Raw genomic sequence first — 12,095 nt, forward strand, 5'->3', positions numbered from 1 at the left:
TATTGGCTAGGCTTAAAAAGGCCCTTCAGTACAGCTAGCATAGTGTTTACCTATTAACCTATAAGTATCTATGAATCCATGAAAGCTTCAATGCATCTAGATGGCTAGGCTTGTCAACTACAGCATAGTGCATTAGCCCACTAGGCCACTCAGCTCTCCAGGCCCTAGGGCCATTAGCCTAGTAACCTCCTATGAACCTATAAGGCAAAAGATTTGCCTTCAGAAACAGGGAGGTCAGAAATAACCTGACAAGCCTGAGCAATCAAGGCCAGAGCATAGCTGGTTATGTGGATCTGGTATTGAACAGCCCTAAAGGCCAAAGTTGAAGCAGAGTAAACCTTCTTACCAGTCCTCTCCATTGCCCTACTCTCCTTATCAGAAGGCAAAAGTTTGGAAGAGGGCTAAGGTGTAGAATGTTTGTCAGAAGAGACTGACACCGCAGCAGGATCAGCAGAAGGACATTGAAATTAAAACTGACAATCCTCAGGGACCTTATTGAACCTGTCTTGTCTCTTAGGAGAAGGAGGCTGAGAATCAGAAGACGTGGAAGCAGCAATGAAAGCATCTAACAGGGCAGCCAACATGGGAGAAACTGCCGATGGTTTAGGAGTATCCACCTGAAGCAACTAATATCGTATCTGAATATCAGATACTTGAGAGGAATCCCACTTAAAGTATTCCATCATCCTAGCAATTGTGTCCAAAAAGGGACAATTCATCAAAAGAAGACTCAGAACTAACAGGCTCCTCTTCATCAAAACCATAAGCCAAAGGTGAAGGCATCTGTGAAGAACAGGACAAAGAGCCCTCAGAAGACAATGAATCGGGGGGTGTGGCTAGGATGTAGACTGGTTGGCAGCATCTTTTCTCAGCTCTGCACTCAAAAGATATTTCTGACAGGAATTTTTAAAAACTAGATATTGTAGACAAACCTATTTTGTCGAATTACTTCTACTAATATCACTAGAAGTCTACAGTGCAAAAAATTTGGCTTTAAACATTATTTTTCCTGTCAAAAACAAGAAGGAAGGTATCTGAATCTACTGAAAATGAGCTTTTCTAAGCATACCACACAGGACCAGATGATGAAAAAGGAGATACAGTCTTTATTAAATGCTATACAAGACTTGTCAGTGAAATTTGACAAAATGAATACCAAACTGGACACTTTTGAGGAGAGATCTACAAAACAAATACAGCAACTACAAGAAATAATGATGCAACAGAAGTCTGAAATAGCTGACATAGAGAGATCCTTAAATGATACTGAGGGCAGACTCTCAGAACAAGATCTTCAGCTACATTTTTTATCACAACAAAATGCTTCATTACAAAATAAAAGAGAGGATCTAGAGAACAGGTCCAGACGAAATAACCTTCGCATCTATGGGCTACCAGAGAAAACAGAGGGAGATAACATGGTGACTTTCCTTACTACCTGGTTACCAGAAGTTTTAAAATTGCCTGAAGCTCTTTCTTATGGAATTGAAAGAGCCCACAGATCCTTAAGAGCTGCTTCATCAACCATCAAATCAAAAAATCACCCAAGATCAATAATAGTAACATTTTTTTCATCACATGACAAGGAACTTATTTTAAAAACAGCATGGTCAACTTCTCCAGTTAAATACAAAGACAACATAATCAGATTTGATAATGATTATTCTGCTGGAGTTATAACTGCAAGAAAAGAATGTCTCCCTCTGATAAAGGAATTGAAAAAAAGACAACTTAAAGTCCACTTGCTGTTCCCTGCAAGAATAAAAATATTTTTTACTGAAGGTCCTAAAACTTTTGACACTGCAAGCAACAGTTTCTTATCTTTCAGCGAATAAAATCTAATAAAACCTTGGATAATGTGGAAGAAATGGATTTCTCCCAATTTGGGGTTAAGCGTCACTTAGAAAAAAATGAATGGAGCACTGCTGACAAGAAGAAGAAGAAACAATAAAAGACATATGAAAAACACAGACATTATTGTCTTCTATTTGCTCTGTAAGGCAAAAAAGTTCTTTGAAAGCATTCATGCTTTACACATGTGTCAGTCTTTGAAACAATATAAATACAAGATAAGCAGGACATTTTATAACTAAAGGAAACAACCCTAAAGAAAGCAAGGTAACATATCTTTCTCTATTACAGTGTAAATACTTACAGTTATGATTTTTCTAACTCTAAATGATGTTTAGATAGTTCATTTATAAATTACCTGCCTTTTACTGCTAGTATAGAATATGATGTATTTACACTGACATATTAATGTGGTGTGTTTAAATGAGCATGATTCCTTTTTATATTATTTAAACTAAGCTGCATGAAATATCTAAACTGATGTATTTAATACACATAATAATATATAAAAACTGATATTAATAACTGTGCCTTGAAAAGTAATTATCTATTCTTTGATGCTAAAAGTGCCTTTTTGACTAACAAACAACTGTTTGGCTTGTATATCTGCCCTTAATGTTAAGAAAACTAATAGAAATTTAATGAGCTGGTGTTCAGTTTAAAAAAGCCCTAAAAACTTCACTTACTTTGTTTTTGTCTTCCCGCCATGGTCACGAGCTGGGAACTCTTATTTTACCACCCCTGAATGAAGGTTATTCAGTTAGAATCCATTACAGTGTGTTAAACTTTCTAACAGCACAAAATGAAAGTAAACAGTCATGAGTGATGTCAGCACTAAAACAAGACAGTATGGGTGTGGTGTCAGCTCCTAAGCTACTTAAAGTAACCAGCACAGTATTTATGAGATGGCAAAGTGCTTTTACAGTTTTAACAAATATTAAAAGTACACTGAAGTACCTAATGAATTTAGAAGGTATCAACACATACATGACGTTTTATTATATTGTAATATTTGTTATTCATTTTGAATTGTACACATAGCACACAAAGCTTAAAAAGAAGTATATCACTTGAAAGAAACTGTATGAATAGTTAACACATACAGACTTTACTATAATCTTTTCTGATAAGATCACCCACGTAAATTACTATAATTTAACTTAATTTTATAAAAATTTAATATATTTAAGTCCTTGACTGGAACTATATAACATATTTGTAAACACACTGCAGCTAGTGTACTCAACCTTAAGGATAGTAAGTCAATTAAGGTTCATGAATGTAGCTGTGTGTTGTTAGGTATTTTAAGGGTAAAAAGGAGTTGCTGTTTAATTATCAAGATACTCTGTAAATATTAAATTGTTCAAGTAGCACAATCATTAAGCAGTAATGAGCAAGAAAAAATCTCAGTCTTGCTTATGATATTGTTATATATATATATATATATATATATATATATATATATATATATATATATATATATATATATATATATATATAGGAAAGAACTGCTGAATTATAAGTATGCTTTTATTAAAGGCAAGTTATATTAATATTGAACATCCTCACTGAAAATGAATGGTTGTGTAGAGACACAGTAACTCCCATTATATAACCAAGGCTAAAGAGATTGTCTTGTATGTCTAAATTGATCAGCCTTGAACCTTAGATTGCAAATAGACATGCAACATACTTTTACTTATAATACTGAATATATATTATATAACATCACAAACGCTAAAGCCATTGTCAGCTACATCTCATATCAATCAGCATTAAAATATGATTTGAATAGCATAGGTATTTACTAACATATTGCTGTTGGTACCTGATATGCATATAAGTAACAGGTCTAATTTCTGTCTATGAAAGTAAATACCAGGCTGTCTGCATTTGTTAATTATGAAACAAGAGCATGCTATCTATTCTTTTTAATATCCTATAGGTATGTACTTGTTAGAGACACACACATGCTGCAAAGCTGCTAGTTATTGCATATTCATTAGTATATTTCTGACTGCAGTGTTATAAATATATGGTGTGGACCACTTGAGTTGAGAATATGTCTCTATATTGGGCATGTTCTCTGTTTGAACGTTGTATATTATCTATAATATGATATGGAGTACCCTCACTAAATTTAAAGAAGCCACAATAGAAACAAATATTTATTAAAAATGGAGAATAGAAGGATGAAGAGAAAAATGAAGGAAAATGGTTGATGGTCATATAAGGTTATCTTTTCCTGTGTATGTAGAAGAGTTGACAGTAATAAGTACCAAATAATTGTGTTATAGCATATTTAAAGCCTACTTTGCTTCTCATATTTTCCAACCTTACAGTTATAACTCTGCAGATAAATCCTGTAATATCATAAGGAGTATGAGTTGCTGTTTGACATATGTGGTACACTAGCGATGAAATATGCCAGTGGCACTAATAAATATATAGGAATTGCTAAGAAATATAGTCTTAAACTATATAATACCAATGCCAAAAACAAATTTGTAGCATTCATACCACTAAAGTATGACTTTTTGAATTAAAAGAAAACTATAAGATTACTGATAAATGACAATACAAATGTAACATTATATTCATTGTTACGGATACTTTCTGATTTAATCAACTTGTGGCATGGTTAACTGATGCATATAATGCTTAACATTTTTTTTTATATGTATGTATGCATATATGTGTGTATGTATGTATGTGTGTGTGTATATATATATATATATATATATATATATATATATGTGTGTGTGTGTGTGTGTGTATGTATGTATATGTGTATATATATATATATATATATATATATATATATATATATATATATATATATATATATATATATATATATATATATATATATATATATATATATATATATATATATATATAGGTAGACCATTACAATAAATTTGATACCTATGAATGCTACTCACACTATAAGGGAGATAGCAAGCATATTATTTTTAAGATGCATAACCGTTATTGCTACACAAAAGATATATTAAAATAAAAGATTTTCCTTTACAATTTAAACAAAACCAAATAGTTAAGTATTAAATCTATGTATAGTTGTGTTGCCTTAGTGTTTTATAAAATATTAAAAATAGATAAAGACTGTATTTAAGTAATCTGTAAAGACAGATACATGTATACTTAAAAGATATATAAGATACTTTTATTATAAAACTACCATATGGCGGGGCCGGGGGAGGATGCTGAAATGCAGACTTAGAGAGATCGCTTGAATGATTAGATCATTCAAGGATGAGATATTTTTTTCTCATGGAGGGGTTTGGTGGTTGTTTATCTTATATTGTTCTCAGTTATGATCTTGTAATTTACTTTTATTGGGTGTCTATAATCTATTGTAATAGTGTTGGAAGAAGAAAGAACAAGTCATTCTCTTCATGTACACACATCTACACATTGTTACGAGTATATGAATATGGATAAAAGCAAAGCTAATATAAATCCAATTGCAAAATGTATATCTCTTAATGTAAATGGTTTAAATAATAGCTGCACAAGGGGAAGTCTTTATAGATATTTAAAGCTATGTGAAGCGCAACTAGTATTTTTACGGGAAACACACCTTACACAGGAAGACATAAATAAAATAAACAATAAAAATTATACAATACTAGTAAGTTCCACCTATAATCAGAAGCGAAGGGGAGTAGCAATTTTGTGGAAAAATACTACTTTAATGCCTAAAATCATAAACAAGTTCCATGACAACTCAGGAATGTTTTGTCTAGTGACAATATCTATCAATGAAATGATATATACATTAGTGAATATTTATTGGATACCAGGACTAGGTGTTAGAGTGGCCAAACAACACTTAGAAGACATTGTACAATATACCAAAGGCAATTTAATCATAGCTGGAGATTTCAATTGCATTATAAAAGAAACTGACACAAATACTAAAACTACACGTAAGAGATCACCTTTAACAAAGTTGTTATTTGAGTTTGTTGAAACTTTTAATATAGTTGACATAAATGAGTATGCTATCCCAGATTCACTATTCTTTACACATTTTTCCCATATACATAATACATACTCTAGAATAGATAGAGTGTATATAACAAAGGATTTAACCTCTAAATTAAATAAAGTCAAGACAATTTAATGTCCATTTTCGGACCATAACACCATAACGTTTGAGATAGACTTATGTTTCAAGAGAAGGATATCAGTAACAAGAATACCATCTTACATAACAAATTTCAAAGATTTTAAGGAATTTTATATTAAAGAGACACAAACATTCCTAGATATCAATCTTACAAAAGATGTATCTGAAATATATATATGGGATGCATTGAAAGCATACCTATATGGAAGAGCGGTGGGATGGTATAAAAATAAACAAAAACAGTGGAATAAGGAATTAATGGAGTTACAGTCAAAAGTAGATAATTTAAAGCTTGATATTCAAAATGGAAACACCAACTTAATAAAAGAATTAGAAGATACTAATAAAAAATACTCAGATGCTACACCACAAAACAATGACCAACTTAGAAAAAAATTAAACTATGTTACTATTCGATGAACCCTAAAAACCAACGAAGAATAGCAAATAGGACTAAAAAGATTATTAAAACAAATCAAATCAAGGAAATACATAATATAGAAACCAAAAAGAAAGTATCTGATTTAGAAGGAATACTAGAAGCTTTTAGGCTATTTTTTCATAAACTTAATAATCAAAATGAGAAAACAGAAACACATTCAGCATTGAAAGCTTTTCTCAAAAACAATGTTAAAGTTAGGTTATTAGAGGAGCAGGTACAACTAATAGGTAAACAAATAACAATGACAGAACTTAAAGCTGAAGTAAATATGCTAAAATTAAACAAAGCTCCAGGTATAGATAATATCACCCCAGAAATGTTTAAATTACTATCAAATCAGGCTTTGCTGTTGTTATTGAATGTCTTTACATCAGTTAAACATGGTAAAGACATTCCTCCTTCTTGGAAGTACACATTAATATCACCATCTCTGAAGCAAAATAAAGATCCCAGTGAATGTTCATCATACAGACCCATTTCACTTCTTAATATAGATTATAAAATTTTTATGGCAATACATGCTGCTCGAATAAAACAATTACTACCACTTTTGATAGAGGAGGATCAAACAGGTTTTATAAAAGATAGGAACACTTATGACAACATTAAAAGAATTCTTTCCTTAATTGATTATATAAATGTCACAAAAAACAAAATGAATGTTATTAGCTTAGACATAAATAGCGCATTTGATTCAGTGATCTGGGATTATCTGTGGTTAGTTTTAGAAGAATATGGCTTCTCAAACAACTTCACTTTATTAATAAAATCATTATATGAAAAATCATTGGCTTATATAAAACTGGGATCTTGTCTGTCTAAATCTATTAAAATAACTAAGGGCACAAAACAAGGCTGCCCTCTTTCTCCGTTATTGTTTGCGCTAGTCATTGAACCCTTAGCAAATAATATACTTATGGATAAAAATATTGGAGGAATACAACTAGACAACAGCCTAGAGCTTAAAATTCAACTTTTTGCTGATGATATTTTAATTACCTTAAAAAATAATAATAGCAGTTTAAAAGCATTATGGGACTCAATTCAAAACTTTCAAAACTTTTCAAGTCTTAAATTTAATGAGAACAAAACAAATGTATTGCTTATAAATACTAATAAAAAAGATCTAAATAAAAAATACCATAAATATATCTCTACCGATAATATAATTAAATACTTGGGAATTATAATAACTAACAACCTAGATATTACAATTGAAACAAATTATAAAGAGACCTTAAATAATATTACAAATCTAATACAAAGATGGAATAAATTATTCTTTTCAATGGAAGAAAGGCTTTATATAATTAAAATGATCATATTTCCAAAAATTCTTTATGTCATACAAGCTTGTTCTTTGCCACCAGCTAAATTGCACCTAAAACAATTAAATGATTTAATGGTAAGATTCCTATGGTATCCAAAAAAATCAAGGATAACTATGAAGTATCATCTAGATGATTGGGATATAGGTGGCATAGGTTTACCAGACATAGAAATATATTTGCATTCATCCATTATTAAAACACTATCATTATGGCTAAATACAAAATATACATCAAAATGGAAGCTAGTTCATGAGAGAATCTGGTTAAAATCAGGATTTGTAGTAGCAAATAAGTATACAGATTTTATACCAAACAATTTTCTATGGCTGATGAAGGAATATATGATGATACATAAGAATAAAAATATAAGTTCCAAATACATTACTTATACATTAAAAATTTTCCAAAATCTTATTAATAGCAATCCTGATATTAAAGCATGGTCATTTCTTTTATATCCAGTAGCGTACACACAAGGTAATATAATAACATTTAATATGGAAGTAGTCAACATGCTTAAAGAAAAGGGATTAATATATTGGCATCAATTGCTAAACTCTGGAAAACCTCTGACAATAGACCAGATTAAACAGAAATTAAATATGGAAGATAGTTTGTGGTTACATGTACAAGAATTAAGACAGTATATATTAAGCAAACAAGAAACAATGCAACCATCAATAAGACAAAATGTTCCTAACCTTATAGAACATATAATATTACTAACGAATCAACCCATTACTGGAAAGGGATACTTATCATCTATTTATAAAACAAACAAAAATAAAAATGCATAATAATGACAAAATATGGAATTATTATAGGTCAGTTAATGGACATGTGCCAAATGACAGAGATAAAAAACTAATTCTTCTCTCTCCAAAGCAGACATCACTTTCATCACATTGGAGACTTTTTACATGGCAATTCATACACAGATCTTATGTAACCCCTCATAAAATGGAACTTATGTTTAAGAAAAATATTGGCTGCTGGAGATGTGATTTATCAATAAAAGCAGACTGGCAACATATGTTCTATGAATGCCATTTGATTAAACCATATTGAGATAAAATAAATTATTTTCTGCAAATGGTATTCAATGCTAAATTCCAGATTTCCAAATCTATTATTTTGTTTAATGCACCTGTACCCGACTGTGTGCCAAGAACAAAATATGTAATCTTATGGACTCTCCTAGCTATTGCAAGGAAGAACATTACATCAAACTGGAAATCCAAAGCTTCTCCAACTTTTAAGCAATTCATGAATATGGTGTCAGCAGTATCGCAATTGGAAATTAACACTATTAAAGGAAGAACTGAAAGAACTACATCATTATACGTAGCATGGCAAAAAGTAACTGAAATACTGGAGAATAATGACTGCAGCAGATTATAATCAGGAAACAATTGTATAGAAAGTCAATTATATGTCAACAATAGACACCCTTGTAAATACTTATTTTGGTTTTAATGTTTGATATCTGTTTAGAGGTTTTAGCCTACCTTTTTAAATAATTTGTAAATACTTCATTGTCATAAATAACCTGCATTCATGTTTTCTTGTGTTTGGAAATTAATAAATATATTAAAAAAAAAAAGAAGACAATGAATCCCCATCCGAGGACTCTAGCACCCTAAACCATTTAGAAGGGGTAGAGGTCCAAGGAGAAGCAGGTACCTAAACCCCTTGAGAAAGGCTTAAGGCCATCAAGGCAGAAAACAGCTAAGTATTCAGTACAGTAATAAGGTGTTCAGACCAACTAGCAATAGTAGCATTCAAATTGGTGGCACAGAAGTTCTGGGTAGTTGTGTCCGTACATCCCTTTTCTGCCTTACTTTCTGTGAGGGGGACATAAATGTGATGTATGGTGCATACCAGATCATTAGGCTTTTATATACTGGCTGAGTATCGGGCTGCCTGGGTGGGAGATCCCTTCTGTTTTGGATACTGCAGCAGTGACATAGGACATCAGTGATAACAGAAAAGCAGTGCAAGGAAAGGGAAGAAAATAAATGGGAAAGTAAAGCTACATCTTCAAGAAGACTGGTACATTAAGAAAAATGTGAAGGTAAAATGGGCATGATAAAAGACAAAGATGGGAAAGACTAGCAGAAGGTATTAAGAATAGGTGGCAGGAATATATAGGAGAACTACATAAGAAGGACTCTAGCAACACTGATATATATACAATGGTATATTCTCTGATCAGCACACAAACAGACATCCTAAAGAGTGAAATTAAATAGGCTCTAGAAGGCCCTTCTAATAAACAAGGCTGCAAGAAATGGTGGAATTCTGGCTGCATTGCTCATAATTCTGTAAAATTATGCTGTTATAGTGTTGCTCAGAATTTGCCAGTATATTTAGAAAATACAATAAAACAAATTAAAATCCACTGGTTGCTAATGGATTAATTTGCTTATTTGAATTCTTTATCTGGGTTACAGCAAATCCAGGTGGACCATTTTTAGGTTCACCTAAGGCTGGACATTACACAAGATTGTTCAAATATATTAAGTAATTACATACGTGACACAGACATTACAACAAGGTTTTACAAGCATAACAGTTCATATGTAAGTACTGGGCTAGCTGCCCTTGTGGCCATTTTAAGCCTAGTCAGTTTTCATTTTGGTGGTCTAATTGACCTATCCCATTTGGTATCAGATTGTCCTTACCTATCCTATAGTTGATAATTATATATTACCCCAAAGAGAAAAAAATGGGAACATACCATAGATAACTTGAAGAGACCCGTGCATGGAATAAAGCATTTAGGAGCTGCCTCTGTCCATTATTAGTAGTACAGAGGGCAGTCCTGGGGTAAATTTTCTGTTTCTCATCCATACATCCAAGTTGCTCTTGAATATGGATTGAAATGAGCTTTGTTTTACATGGACGGGAAGTCTGTTCCAGAGCAGTGGTATCCTCTATGAAATATACCTGTCCCTCCAAACCATTCTGTTGATGTTGGAGAAAAAGTTTACATCCCTATTTCAAATGCCATTTGACTTGTGGATATGCAGTAAGTCCATCAGTGTTGGGTTGGAGGATGCCTTGTATGCTAGACACAGGTCACCTCTTAGCAGTTTATAGGATGCAGAGTATAGTGACAGTGTTCTGAGTTGGTCCAAGTAAGACATATTGTTTAGGCCTTGTATCCTTTTAGTAAGATATATCTACAGGCATTCCAGTTGTTACATACATCTGGACAAATACATGCCAAAAAGGCATTATACTCAATGACTGGTCTACTGAGGGTTCAGTAAAGAAGGACAATGTCAACCCTAGATCTAGACACAATCTTTGGTTTGTAAGCTGTATAATATAGAAGGAGTTTATTATAACAATGGACACATGTAAGCAAATGTTAGGTCATGTTCACATAAGTCATACATGAATAAAAGTTGCAAAAATGCATTTACTAAGCTAATGATATTCACAAACTTTTAACAATATTTGATTAGAAAAGGTCAATTTACACTTCAAGTCTCAAAAAGGAAAATATTAAAGAGTGTGCAAATTATCAAACAAGTGGACTTGATTCAAATGTTATCAAGATAATTCTCGTGTTCCTGTAAATGTTAGCAAGATAATTCTCATGTTCCTGTAAGCTAGACTCCAGCAATACATGGACTGAAAACTGCCACACGAACAAACTGGTTTTAGTAGAAGCAGATACATCAGAGATCAAACTGACAACATCCACTGGATAATCAAGAAAGTAAGAGTGCCAGAAAAAAATAGTTACTTCTGCTGTATTAACTATTCCAAACCCTTTAATTGCTTGGACTGTAACAAGCTGTGGTTAAATTGTAGAGAAATGGAGATACCAGATCACCTTACTTACCTCTTGAGAAATGTATATACAGACTAGACCACCTACACAGAATCATCTCACAACATAAAGAACACTGAATAGCTTTAAAACTCAACTGCAAAGGTTATGCAGGCTTATATGTAACAGCTGTGGGGGAATTGGGCATGGGAGGGGGTAACAGTCCTTTCTGGCTACATATTTTTTCAGCAGCTGACCATTCCTGTCAGCAGGGAGACAGTCTTCAGTTGCAAAAGTTAGAAGATGACTGACCATAAAAAATGACTACGTGCCCTGCTTTTTGTAGCCCTAGGAAGGGACAGATATAATGTATTAGGAAAACTACTGGAGAAGGGTCATGAAGCCCCATGCCAGAAAAGGCAAGAACCAATAAAGCCTTATATGAGTAATCTGAGAAAGCACATTTAAGGACATACTTAAAACTTCAGTGGGGATGAGCAGAGCTGCAAAAGTTTACATTAGTTTTATTTA

At 32.3% G+C, this 12,095-nt stretch overlaps 1 protein-coding gene across 4 annotated transcripts in view; it reads right to left on the bottom strand.

The window, feature by feature from the left end:
- The window catches only part of LOC122802493, a 230,403-nt gene that overhangs the window by 177,639 nt on the left and 40,669 nt on the right, over nucleotides 1–12,095 (bottom strand). The window lies entirely within an intron of this gene.

Source organism: Protopterus annectens, chromosome 5.part0, assembly GCF_019279795.1.
Source record: "Protopterus annectens isolate FY-2018-M chromosome 5.part0, PAN1.0, whole genome shotgun sequence".
Lineage (NCBI taxonomy): Eukaryota > Metazoa > Chordata > Ceratodontiformes > Protopteridae > Protopterus > Protopterus annectens.